Source organism: Microcaecilia unicolor, chromosome 5 (assembly GCF_901765095.1).
Source record: "Microcaecilia unicolor chromosome 5, aMicUni1.1, whole genome shotgun sequence".
Classification (NCBI taxonomy): domain Eukaryota; kingdom Metazoa; phylum Chordata; class Amphibia; order Gymnophiona; family Siphonopidae; genus Microcaecilia; species Microcaecilia unicolor.
The window spans coordinates 349,380,269-349,394,574 of NC_044035.1; positions in this window are offsets into that span (position 1 = coordinate 349,380,269).

Genomic DNA, 14,306 nt, shown 5'->3' on the forward strand with positions numbered 1-14,306 from the left:
ACATTGCCTTGAGTGAATTCCTTCAAAAAAGCGGTAAATAAATCCTAATAAATAAATAAAAGTCAGAAATAGAAATAAAACAAAACAAAGAAAAGAAGATAATCCCTTTCTTGTTGGTCGAACTTAGCAAAATTTTTTTATTAATGTTTGAAGAAGCTATTGCCTTTGAAAGCTAATCAAAAAAATGTAATAAGATAGTACAAATAAAAATGTATCATTTTCTTTTCTTTGTTTTCTATTTCTATTTCTTATTTCCGATCTGAGGAAGAAGGGCAACCTTCGAAAGCTAATCAAGAAATGTATTAAGTTATGTCCAATAAAAAAGGTATCATCTTATTTTCTTTTCCATGTTTTATTTTGTTTGATTTCTATTGATAACCTTTAAGAGTGGACTAACACGGCTACCACACCTCTCTAAATGTAGAACCCCAAAGAATAGCAAGATTCTGGAACCCTAAAGAGTAACAAGATTCCAGGCAGAATCTCAAAGAGTAGCAACGTTCCATGTAGAACCCCAAAGAACAGCAAGATTCCGGAACCCTAAAGAGTGACAAGATTCCACACAGAATCTCAAAGAGTAGCAACATTCCATGTAGAACCTGATCTGGAAGAAGGGCAACCTTCGAAAGCTAATCAATAAATGTATTAAGTTATGTCCAATAAAAAAGGTATCATCTTATTTTCTTTTCCATGTTTTATTTTGTTTGATTTCTATTGATAACCTTTAAGAGTGGACTAACACGGCTACCACACCTCTCTATTATTACCTTTAAAGTTAATGAATGAAGTGCTTATTTTGGTTTTGTTTGTCTGTTCTATAATTTGGGGGGGGGGGATTTTTTGGAGGGGGGACTGTTAGTATTTTGTAAGACTGCTCCAGTGAATAGAGCTCTGCTGTTCACACTGTCTGCTGAAAAGACATTCATCTTACACCATGGGACAGGCAGACAGGAGCCAAAAGGTTGTCCCTGGGGTGTGGTCCACAGAGAACATTTTTACATGCTATTGCTCTGCAGGTCACAGAAACAGGAGGCTGATAACATCCTCCTCTTTTTGGCATGGAGAAAACAATTGTCAACCTCAACTGTATTGTGACCAGGGAGTCCGTCTAAAATTCCCATCTCTCTGAACTTCCAGAGATGTCGCTTTTTACATCACCATGTCCAAGTTTCCAAGTTTATTAAGGGCTCATATCCTGCCCATCAAAGTAATATATGAGAGGCTTACAGAAGGTGGGTGGGTGGAGGGGTTTGGGGGTCAAAGGGGTGCAGGAGGAAGGGAAGGGAGAGGAGAGAAACCAGACATGAGGAGAAAAAGGAACACAAAAGATCTACTGGCTACAGAATGACACGGGAACAAAGTTTGACCCCGTCCCGTCCCCGTGGGTTCTGTCTCTGTCCCCACCCCGTCCCCACAGGTTCTGTCTCCATCCCCACCCCTTCCCCGTGGGCTCTGTCCTCATCTACAGAAGCCTTGAACACTTATGATTTTAAAAAAGGTTAGACGGCTTCCTAAAGGAAAAGTCCATAGACCGTTATTAAATGGACTTGGGGAAAATCCACTATTTCTGGGATAAGCAGTATAAAATGTTTTGTACATTTCTGGGATCTTGCTGGGTGTTTGTGACCTCGATTGGCCACTGTTGGAAACAGGATGCTGGGCTCGATGTACCTTTGGTCTTTCCCAGTATGGCAATACTTATGTACTTATGTATACATTTAAATATTTTTATTAAAGTATAAAAAGGAACAATATGCTGTGCAACTCTTGTGTATAAATTACAAACAGAAATTAATAATAACAATGAGCAGCTATAATAACCCTCCTTCCCACCACCACCCCTTCTACCGTTCCAGCTAGAAAATGACACGGGGACAAAGTTTGTCCCCATCCCTGTGGGCTTTGTCCCCATCCCCGCCCCGTCCCTGTGGGATCTGTCCCCGTCCCCACCCAATCCCCGTGGAATCTGTCCCCATCCCGTCCCCGCAAGCTCTGTGCCCGTCCCCATCCCCACGGTTACTGCGGTTTTCCGTTCCCGTGTCATTCGCTACTGCTGGCTCTACCAGTATGTTGCGCAACACAGGATCAACAATTACAAAACAGGAGCAGAGCCCATAGATTGGTTTGCTCAACCCCCCTCCGATTAAAAATGTGTTCCACTACCCCTGCTCCAGGGTCAGGGATGGTTAACCTTCCCTTCCCCTCTTTGCTTTCCATAACTAAAAATCCATTTGCAAGGGAAAAGAGGCTTCATCTCCCAGAATGATGGTCTGGTGCTTAGAGCAATGGGCTGAGAACCAGCAAAGCCCTGGCTGAATTCTCGCTTCTGCCAATGACTGTATAACAGGGAGCCTATAGTGACGCATCAAGGAGGGAATTTGGTGCCAGAAAAAAATCGTCACTAAGCTCAATTCCAGCACACTGATTTTGGGCATCAGATTTACACCTGCTGAAACCTGGTGTAAATGTTGGCACCCAAGTTAAGCCCACTGAGGCCATATTCAATAACTACGCACGCAAATTTCTGGAGCGCCACTGACATGCCCCCATGGCCACACCCCCTTTTCAGTCACACACAAGGACACTTAGGCATCCTGCCTTAGGGCTCCTTTCACTAAGCAGCGGTAAGTCCAACGCGGGCTTACCGCTTGCTATACATGAAGTACCGCCGCTGCGTGTACCCGGCAGTAATCAGACAGTGATGCAGGGTTAACGCGGGAGCCCTTACCACCTCCTGAATGGGTGGCGGTAAGGGCTCCCCCCCCCCCCCCCCCCCCGAAATGGCCACGTGGCAAGTGCTTTACTTGCCGCACGGCCATTTCCTGCAGGAAGACAAGACTTCCCTTTTACCAGCTGTGGTAAAAAGGGTCCTCAGCGCACGTGTAAAACGTGACGATTGCCAGCGTCGGCCCCCTTTTGCCACAGCTTGGTAAAAGGGGGCCTTATAGAAATGCGTGCAGCCAGATGCATACGCAAATTTTAATGAGTGGCAATTAACTCCAGTAATTGTTTGTTGGTCAGAGTCCCCATCTTCACATCCAGAGGCGGCCGGTTCAAACCCCACTGCTGCTCCTTGTGATCTTGGGCAAGTCACTTAACCCTCCATTGCCTCAGGTACAAACTTAGATTGTGAGCCCTCCTGGGACAGAGAAATATCCAGAGTACCTGAATGTAGCTCACCTTCAGCTACTACTGAAAAAGGTGCGAGCAAAATCTAAATAAATAAATAAAAATTATTAAGGGCTTGTTACTCAATTAAATTGCTTGGGCACACTAATCTGGGGGCAATTGTGCATGAACATTTATAAAAATACCAGTATATGATCACATACATGAAATGAGATTGAAGGGGGGCAGACTCAAGAAAAATGTAAGGAAGTATTTTTTTCACGGAGAGAGTGGTAGATACCTGGAATGCCCTCCCGTGGGAGGTGGTGAAGATGAAAATGGTAACGGAATTCAAAAATGCGTGGGATAAACATAATGGAATCCTGTTTAGAAGGAAGGGATCCTCAGAAGCTTAGCGGAGATTGGGTGGCAGAGCCGGTGGTGGGAGGCGGGACTAGTGGTTGGGAGGCGGGGCTAGTGCTGGGCAGACTTCTATGGTCTGTGCCCTGAAAATAGCAGATACAAATCAAGGTCAGGTATAAAGTAGCACATATGAGTTTATCTTGTTGGGCAGATTGGATGGACCATACAGGTCGTTCTCTGCCGTCATCTACTATGTTACTATCGTTACATACCTTCTTATAGGCATATGTTTTAACAACGCACTCAGCATCTATTCCATCATGCAACGATATTACGTATCGTAGAATACACTCGGAATCCTATTATTATTGGGCGACTGACATATGAAACTCTTTACCTTCAGCTGTTCGTCAGAGCTCAACCCATATTGTCTTTCATAAGATAGTTAAGACATGGTTATTTGAGAACACTTTTTGATGCTATTTTGAGCTAGGCTGTGTATCAAGCTGTTATTATGTTTTTGTAACTCACTCTGTACTAAAAAGTTGAATGGGGACAGAAATCTAACCCATCCCCACCCGTCCCCACAAAAATTTAGTGGTACCTAAAAAAAATTTCCAGTTGGCTCTCTGTCTCTCTCTGGGTTTGAGCTGCAGCACTGCAGGCAAGGAAGGAACAGAAGTTGGAACTTGGAACAATCTGGTGCGCACATGTAATACTTGTCTCTGATTGCTGGCACTGTGTGCTGAGAGGTTGCCACAAGCACGTGCCAGTAGGTCACATGACCTCTGATGCACGTGCCTATGTCAGAGCTGAGGCCTGAGCATCAGCCCAGGAGCAGAGAGGATTGATGGAAGACTTTCCACAGCTGTGCTGTTAAAGCAAGGAGGAGGACGAGGAGGTGACACTCAAAAAACTTGGTACGTGAGAGGCTGGCGCAGGTACAGCTTACACTTCTATGGGAACACCGAAAGAACTGCTTCCATCCTCACAGGAATCCCGCAGCCCCAGAGGGGATTCTGCAGGATTCCCACTAACCCCGTTCCCATGCAGGTCTTTACTCTGAACCTGGAAAGGGATTTTGCGGAATGTAAAACTCTCGTAGTACAGCAAGTGTCTAGCATATCTCCCCCACACTTGCCACAGGAATGGAAAACAAAAATGAGGGCGTTATAATGCCCTTGTATCGCTTCACGGTGCGACCGCACCTCGAATATTGTGTTCAATTCTGGTCGCCACATCTCAAAAAAGATATAGTGGAATTAGAAAAGGTGAACAGAAGGGCGACAAAAATGATAAAGGGGATGGGACGACTTCCCTATGAGGAAAGGCTAAAGCGGCTAGGGCTCTTCAGCTTGGAGAAAAGGCGGCTGAGGGGAGATATGATAGAGGTCTATAAAATAATGAGTGGAGTTCAACGGGTAGATGTGAAGCGTCTGTTCACGCTTTCCAAAAATACTAGGACTAGGGGGCATGCGATGAAGCTACAATGTAGTAAATTTAAAACGAATCGGAGAAAATGTTTCTTCACTCAACGTGTAATTAAACTCTGGAATTCGTTGCCAGAGAATGTGGTAAAGGCGGTTAGCTTAGCGGAGTTTTAAAAAGGTTTGGACAGCTTCCTAAAGGAAAAGTCCATAGACCGTTATTAAATGGGGAAAATCCACTATTTCTGGGATAAGCAGTATAAAATGTTTTGTACATTTTTGGGATCTTGCTGGGTATTTGTGACCTGGATTGGCCACTGTTGGAAACAGGATGCTGGGCTCGATGGACCTTTGGTCTTTCCCAGTATGGCAATACTTATGTACTTATGTACATAAAATTTGCACATGGTGCGGCATTTTGCTCACAGGAGAAACCACGCGCTCAGACATCCACGTGCAGCTGTACCGTGAGCCTTTGGTGCATCAGGGCCTTGGAGAGGAGCCTTCCTCTTTCCCTGGCAGAAGGGGGTCATTCTATAAATACAGCACTATCATTTAAGCACCAATTATGCATACAAACGCACAAAAGTGCCACAAAGCCACCTAAACACTATTCTGTAAATATGTGGATATCTTCCATAGCCCATATTTGACAGCACTGTTCCCTCGAAGCTGAGCGGGTGTCCTCCAACTGTACTACCAGTAGGGGGCGGTGCTTCAATATTGTGTCTTCAATTTCTAGGGCCATACGGGTTCCTTGGAGTCCTGCAGAGGCTATCTGTCCCTCACTACATTGAAAATGTGATAGTGAAACAGCGCCTCCCACTGGCAGGACTGTAAGTGGAGGATTTTGGCTAAGCTTAGAGGGAACAGTGTTTATTTTCTCTGCCATAAACAGAGGTGTTATATTGTACTGTATTAGTAGATTTCTATTCTGCTTTTAACCAAGGCTACAGCACAGCTTACAGGCATCAGAAACCATCCTGGGGATTCCCAGACGCCTCACAAAGCTCACTTTATTTCTGATTTAAAAATATAAAGAATACAAAGGGGAAATTTTAAAATAATGCAGGAACATAAGACCTTTGTAGTTAAAAAGTTAAAATAACAAGTCAAGACTTACCTATCAAACATATAAACAGCGAGTGACCAACTCACTCACAAATGCGCAGTAGAGACTTCCCTCTCTGTCCCGCCCCCGCATCAATACGTGATGACAGAGAGGCGGGACAGAGAGGGAAACTGCGCCGCCGAGGTTGCTACCGCTCCCCCTCCCCCCAACTCGGAGTCGCCACCACTGCCACCCCTGCACCCGGCCCGGGCCCTCTCTTCCCTTCTGAACTTACACATCCATTCGCCGAACGCAGCAATGCACATCAGCTGAGCTGCCCCTTCCTTCTCTGCCCGTGTCCTGCCCTCACTGACGTTACATCACAGGAGGGCGGGGCCACAGGTAGAGAAGGAAGGGCCCACGGCAGCTCAGCTGATGTGCCTTGCTGCGTTCGGCAAATGGATGTGTAAGTTCAGAAGCGAAGCGAGGGCCCGGGCCGGGTGGAGGGGTGGCGGCGGCGACTCCGAGGGAGGGGGGGAAGGAAAACCCCAATACCAGCCCGTTTTTACAGGCTCAACGGCTAGTCACATTATAAACCATAAAATTCTTGATCACCCATCCATCTCTCTCACTCCCCACCCACACATACCTTTACCCATCAGGGCCACTGAGAGGGGGGGAAGGGGGGAGCAAGATTCCCCAGGCCTGGCCTCCAAGAGGGGCCCAGGGCAGGGGTCTGTCTGTCTCCTGCTTTTGTGTGTTGGGACACGGATAATTGCGTTAACACTTTTACCCAGCTCCTAGTACACAGCAGGGGCGTAGCCAGACTTTGGCGGGAGGGGGGTCCAGAGCCCAAGGTGAAGAAGCACATTTTAGCTCCCCCCCAGCACTGCCGACCCCCCCCCCCCCCCCCCCGGCACCACCTCAGGACTCACAGAAACAGAATCCAGCAATGCACCGGAGACCAGCACTGAAGAGGACTTCGGCTGGCGGGGGTTGTGGACCCCCGCCAGCAAAGGTTCCTGGTGGCGGGGGAGGGGTGAAAGCAGGGGGGCCCAGGGCTAAATCTGCGGGGGCCCATGCCCCAACCTAGCTACGCCCCTGGTACACCGGAGCAGGAGAGTGACAGATTGAAGGAGGAGCAGACGCAGGAAGGTAAGCAGGTGGGGGGGCAGTGGGGGCCCAAATGGGGAGGGGGTAGCAGCTGTGGCCCAAGTGGTGGAGGCGGTGGTGGCAGCAGCTGCAGTGGTCCTGCCCTGGGCCCGGCTCTGTCTCTCAGCAGCCCTGTTCCCCGTCAGACTGTCATTACAATGCTTTTATGTTTTATTTACATATTCTGCTAGTTCAAAAGCTAATCATTCATATATGTTAAAGTTAGTCCAATAAAAAAGGCTTCACCTATTTATTTTTCCTTTTTTTATTTTCTGTTTATTACCTTTAAATACAACAACTGCACTACTGTATCCACGACTTAAAAAAAAAAAAAGCATCACCGAAAAATGTCAAGAAAAGCCCGTTTGCAGGTTTACCAGGGGGTCAAGTTTGACTTGTTCTCTAGCCTCTTACAATGAGTTTCTGTCTGCATGGGTCACATACATTTATCTTGGCATCAACCACCAAATCTATTTCCCCAGGAAGAAAAAGCCTCCCTTAAAGCAACATTCAAAGGTGTTACATCCCTTAGAAGCTGGGACGATTTTTTTTCCCCCACAATCCTGCTGAGGGCATGGAAAAGCAATGCGGCTTCCAGCAGCTGGAAGGTCACCTGAGCCCTGCCAGGATCCTGTTCATTTTTAAATGAGTTTAAATACTTTTTTAAGAGCTGGTTACGTGGTCTCAGGGCCGTGCCTAGGGTCTCTGGCGCCCCCCTGCAGACTATCAGTTGGCGTTGGCGGCGGCGCCGGGCCCCCCCCCCCCCCCCCGTGAAAATGATCGCTCACCACTTGCCAAACTGACAGGAATTGTCAGCAATATTCTTAGAAACAAACTGCTATACATTGCAAAATAAGATAGCAGATGTAAATTCTCAAAGTGGACATATTCCAAACACTAAAATGAAAATAAAATGATTTTTTTCTACCTTTGTTGTCTGGTGACTTTCGTTTTCTGATCATGCTGGCCCAGTATCTGATTCTGCTGCTATCTGTCCTCTTAACTCCGTTTCCAGGGCTTCCTTTCCATTTATTTCTTTCCTTTCCTCCTTTCTTCTTCATTTCTGGTCCTCAGCTTCTGCCTATTTTCTTCATCCATGTGCAGTTTTTCCTCCTCTCTTCCTTTTCCCTCATTTCATCTCCTTCATCTCTCTTCCCTCCCCTCTATGTCCAGCAATTTCTCCTCTCTCCCTGAGCCCTGCCTTCCCATCCATGCTTCTCTGTCACCTGCCCCTCCATTCATCGTTTTCCAGCAATTCCCTTCTCTCCCTGAGCCCTGCCCTCCCAATCCATGCCCATCCATGCTCCTCTGTCCCCTGCCCCCTCCATTCATCCCTATCCAGCAATTCCCCTCTCTCCCTGAGCCCTACCCTCCCAATCCATGCCCATCCATGCTCCTCTGTCCCCTGCCCCCTCCATTCATCCCTATCCAGCAATTCCCCTCTCTCCCTGAGCCCTGCCCTGCAATCCATATCCATCCATGCCCATCTGTCCCCTCCATTCATCCCTATCCAGCAATTCCCCTCTCTCCCTGAGCCCTGCCCTCCCAATCCATGCCCATCCATGCTCTCGTCTCTCCCCTGCCCTCCCACTCCCATTGTTTGACTGCCCGCCCTCTTCTCTCCCCCCAACATCCCTTTTCTTTTTTTTTCTTTTTAAATTTACCTCCGTGGCGGTTCCGGCAGCGCAGCGTCAGTGAAGGAGGCGGCGCTGCGCTCCCGACGTCTCTAGCCTTCCCTTCGCTTTGTTCCGCCTTCTTCGGAACACAGCGAAGGGAAGGCTAGAGACGTCGGGAGCGCCCCCCTGCCATGCTTACCTCGCTTACTGTGTTGGCATGGCCCTGCGTGGTCTGCATATCTCTATATAGAGTTTGACCACGGTGGTGCGTTGCTCACTCTGGGGCCCCTTCTTGCGTGCTAAGCTCATTTTTCCGCCAGGGAAAAATGGCCAATTTTTCTATTTCCTCCATTAATGGTCATACGTTAATTTTCCCATTAGCACAGGAGCGGTAAAGGCTCGCATGCTAACCATGTGCTAACCAGGGGTCCTTTTACTAAGCTGTGGTAAAAGGGGGCCTATGCATCAGAGTATGTTTTTTATGTGGGTAAAAGGCTGTCTTTTTTTTTCCCCTAAAAAGAAATGGAAATAGGTCTTGATATACTGCTTTTTATTTGTTGTTTTTTTTTTTTTTTGCAACTACATTCAAAGCAGTTTACAATTTGTACCTGGTCTGTGCCTTGAAAATGGCAGAAACAAATCAAGGTAAGGTATACACAAAAAGTAGCACATATGAGTTTATCTTGCTGGGCAGACTGGATGGACCGTGTTTTTCTGCCGTCATCTACTATGTTTATGTTTCCCTGGGGCAATGGAGGGTTAAGTGGCTTGAGTTATAACAAGCTGCACCTAGTTCCCCAGGATCAAAGTGTGCTGCACTAACCACTAGGCTAACCACCAACAACTTTGACCCCCCCCCCCCCCCTGCCGACAACCCTCCCCCGCCGTCACCGTGGGCTACCTTTGCTGGCGGGGGACCCCAACCCCCGCCAGCCGAGGTCCTCTTCTTCTGGCGCAAGGCTTCGTTCTGTTTCTGAGTCTGACTACAGAAACAGAACGAAGCCTTGCAGATCAGCCAGTACAACGTGCAGGACGTCAGACTCAGAAATAGAACAAAGCCTTGTGCCGGAAGAAGAGGACCTCGGCTGGCGGGGTTGGGGTTCCCCACCAGCAAAGGTAGCCCATGGTGACGGCGGGGGAGGGTTGGCGGCGGGAGGGGGTCGAGAAGGTCGTCGACAGGGGGGTCCAGGGCCAAATCTACAGGGGCCCAGGCCCCCGTGGCTACGCCACTGGTTGAAAGTAAGGCTAATGGCGGGCAGACTTCAAGTCTGTGTGTCCCGATCATGGATAGATGGAGCGGGCTATGACTGCAATTCCAGCAGTTGAAAATGAAACCAGTGCTGGGCAGACTTCTATGGCCTATGCCCTGAAAATGGCAAGGTCAGCTCAAGGTTAAGTCTGCATATGTTGGACAGACTGGATGGACCATGTAGGTCTTTATAGGTCCATTTTTCTTTTTTTTTTTAATTTATGTTAATTTATATACCGTGTCTTATTGCAACTGCAAAGCAGAACGGTTTACATATGTATAAAAACAATTAGTGTATACAAATAAACAAACATAGAAATTCCATTCATGACAGGAAAGCACAGCAAACCAGAATAAAGTACATAATAAAATCAGTACAAATTAAAAATCTAATATACAGTTAAGCTACCCCTTTTTCCTTTTCTTTTTGACCTTATCTCATTATGCTAAGTTCTGTTCTAAGTAGCTTATAAAGAAAAAGGTTTTCAAAAGTTTTCGGAAATGGAGATAGGATTTCTCTAATCTGATCTCCTTTGGAAGGCTATTCCAAAGGGAGGGTGACAAATAGAAAAAAGCCGATCTCCGTGTAGATTCCCATCTAGCCCTAGCTAGAGGGGGAATAACTAATCTGTTATCTGTTAGGGATCTAAGAGTTCGCATAGCTGTGTAGGGAATTGTTAAATTCGACAAGTAGCTAGGATTTAATGTGTAAAAGGCTTTGTGAGTCAGAACAAGAGCCTTAAACTTTACTCTTGCTTCCACCGGGAGCCAATGCAGATGATGCAGTAAAGGTGTTACTCTGTCATCCCTCCGGGCCCTGCAGATCATAGGTGCTGCTGTATTTTGAATTCTTTGTAATCGCTTTAAGTTGGCTTGAGTAATTCCAGCATATACAATGTTACAGTAGTCTAAACGTGAAGTAATATACGCAGATGTCAGTGTTTTGAGAGAGTCCTTACTTACTGAATTTCTAACTGACCGAAGCCGCCTCAGATGAAAAAAAGATTTTTTCACTACATCGGATACTTGTTCCTCAAAAGTCAATGCGGAATCAATAATGACCCCGAGATATCTAAAGGACTTAACTGTTGGAATATTCTGACCAAATAGCATAGGTACCACAGAAGGACATGTGTCTTGCCCTACTATCCAAGATGTTATAGTCTTATCCGGGTTCAGTACCAACTGATATGTTGTCAACCAGTCTGCCACTTTATCCAGGCATATTTGAATTGGTGTAAGATCTATGTTCGATGGTCTGACATAATGAATAAGCAGAAAATCATCTGCATATGAATAAAAACTGATACCCATTGTTTAAATGAGGAGCGCCAGGGGACTGATGTATAGGTTAAACAGTAGTGGAGATAAAACCGAGCCCTGAGGAACTCCACATGATAGGTTGTATGATGTAGAACAAGATTGCTGCTGAACTACTTTAAATGAACGATCTGTGAGAAAGGATATTGACTCTTTAACAACTTCAAGTTTCAAAGTGTCAGCATTCCAACGTTCACTAATTCACATTTCATTCTGATTTGCTATAAATATTTCAATCAAATTGTGGTGTGGGTCACTTATCTTAGTAACATCAAAAGTCCTGTGTATAATCCTTGATCGATATATAAATGGGGACTCCCAAGGATAACGTCAATCAAATACAACTTATAATAATCCCCTCTTAAACGTGTACTTCACTTCCTTAATCAATTTCTTCAACTTTTTTTCAATTTTTCTAAAAAATGGGAGGAAAAGCTTCAACCGACTCCTTATTGCCTGAAATAAACAGCCACGGAGTGGAGTAAGAGTAGAATTCCACGAGCCCTGATGAAGCTTGTGAAACTTTAGCCATTGGTGGCTGTGGAAAAGAATGACATAAAGAACTGAGGCTTCTTTAAAAGCTAAGTAAAAGTAAAAGCTGATTTAAATCTTGCTCTCATAGATATAAATACAAATTTTTGTGGGAGGTTTTTAAGCTAATGATGACTGCATGAACTCCCAATAAGGAGTCCGTTGAAGCTTTTCCTCCCGTTTTTTAAGAAAAATTGATTAAGGAAGTGACGTACACATTTAAGAGGAGATTATTATAAATTGTATAATCCTTGAACATCATCTGTCATTTGAAGTACAAACATTGGTATTGGGTCAAAATTATTTTGTTCACTCTGGCATCTACATACAGCAGTCCAGAGTTTAGTACTGTATCAAATGGATTATTGTAATGCTGTATATACAGGATGCAATGACTCTGTTTTTAAAAAGTTACAAACAACACAGAATCGTGCTACACGTTTAATTTGTAGAGCAGCCCGCCATGATCACGTAACTCCTTTACTACGATTATTGCGCTGGCTGCCGGTTCGAGCCAGGGTTATTTTCAAAGCTTGTGTGTTTGTTTATCAAATATGGATTGTCTCCAAGTTATTTATTTATTTATTGCATTTGTATCTCACATTTTCCCACCTTCAGGTAGGTTCAACGTAGCTTAAATAGTACAAGAGAGACGATTACAAAATTTCAGTCTTAAATGATCAGTAGTAGCATAGAATGCGCTTACATGACGGATAGGAAGAATAGGTGGCATTTGCGGGAGTGAGGAAGGCATCATAGTTTTTCATTTATGAGGTTGTGTCGTGTAATTTTTTCATGGTTGGGAGGTTATGATGACGTAGAAGGAAGGAACTTTCTGACAGATGTGTGTTTTTAGGTTTTTATTTATTTATTTATTACATTTGTATCCCGCGCTTTCCCGCTCATCGCAGGCTCAATGCGGCTTACATAGTAACAAGAGAATACAATCTGTAGTATCAGAATCAACAAAGGAGGTATGTGGTAGGACAAATGAACATGGGGTAAATGGGATAAAAGAGGTATGAGAGAAAGGATAGGGATAGGTAAGGAAAGAGGTAGGGGAAGAGCATGGAGGGTAAGAAGATTGGTAGGAGGTAATTTCTGAGTCATTGTTGTTAATGATTAGATGAACCAGTAAATGGATGGGTTGCTTACAGGGCCGTGCCTAGGGTCTCCGGCGCCCCCTGCAGTTGGCCCCGCCGGCGTCCCCCCCCCCCCCGAAAACGATCGCTACACTACCCGCCCTCTTCTCCCCAGATCCTTTTCCTTTTTGTTTAAATTTACCTCTCCGGCGCGTGGCAGCGTAGCGTTAATGAGAAGGAGGCGGCGCTCCCCCGCCTCGACGTGTCTTCTTCCCTTCGCTCAGTGTCCCGCCTTCTTCTGACGTCATTTCTGACGTCAGAAGAAGGCGGAACCGAGTGAAGGGAAGAGACTGACACGTCAGGGCGGGGGAGCGCCGCCTCCTCACTAACGCTACGCTGCCACGCGCCGGAGAGGTAAATTTAAACAAAAAAAAAAGGACAAGGATCTGGGGAGAAGAGGGCGAGGTAAGCATGGTGCGGCGGGGCGCCCCCCAGAGGATGGCGCCCTCCTGCCATGCTTACCTCGCTTACCGTGTCGGCACGGCCCTGGTTGCTTATGTTTGCTTATGGTAGGTCAAGTCATTTGGGTAAATCTGTTTGAATAGATGGGTTTTCAATAGTTTCCTAAAGGGAAGGTATTCACTAGTTGATTGAATGTATCTGGGTAGAGCATTCCAGAGTTGGGATCCTAGGTAGGGGAAGTTATTTATTTATTGCATTTGTATCCCACATTTTCCCACCTATTTGCAGGCTCAATGTGGCTTACATAACTTTGTTATGACATTAACATTCCAGGATATCAGATACATTTAGTAATGTGCAGAGATTGCGTAAGGGAAGAAAGAAGGAAGTGGTTAGGCGGGTAAGTATAGAAGGTGGGCTTTCACAACTGAATGGGTTGGTAAAGTGGATTAGTAGAGCTTTTGGTTCTCTTTGTAGGCCTTGTTGAAGAAGTATGCCTTAAGAGATTTGCGAAAGTTATTTATATCATCAATTGATTTCAAGTCTGTAGGTAATGCATTCCATAGCTGCGTGCTCGTGTAAGAGAAGGTGGTGGCATGCATCAGCTTGTATTTTAGTCCTTTACAGCTGGGGAAGTGCAGATTGAGAAATTTGCGGGATGTTCTTGTGGCGTTTCTGGGAGGTAGGTCCACAAGGTTTAGCATGTACTACTACTACTACTTAACATTTCTAAAGCGCTACTAGGGTTACGCAGCGCTGTACAATTTAACATGGAAGGACAGTCCCTGCTCAAGGAGCTTACAATCTAAAGACAAGTGTAGAGTCCGTCTGGTAGGTAATACTATATTTCATGAGAGGTTATGTGCCGAACGCGGCATTGAAGAGGTGAGTTTTAAGCAGAGATTTGAAAATGGGTAGGGAGGGAGCTTGGCGTAGGGGGTGAGG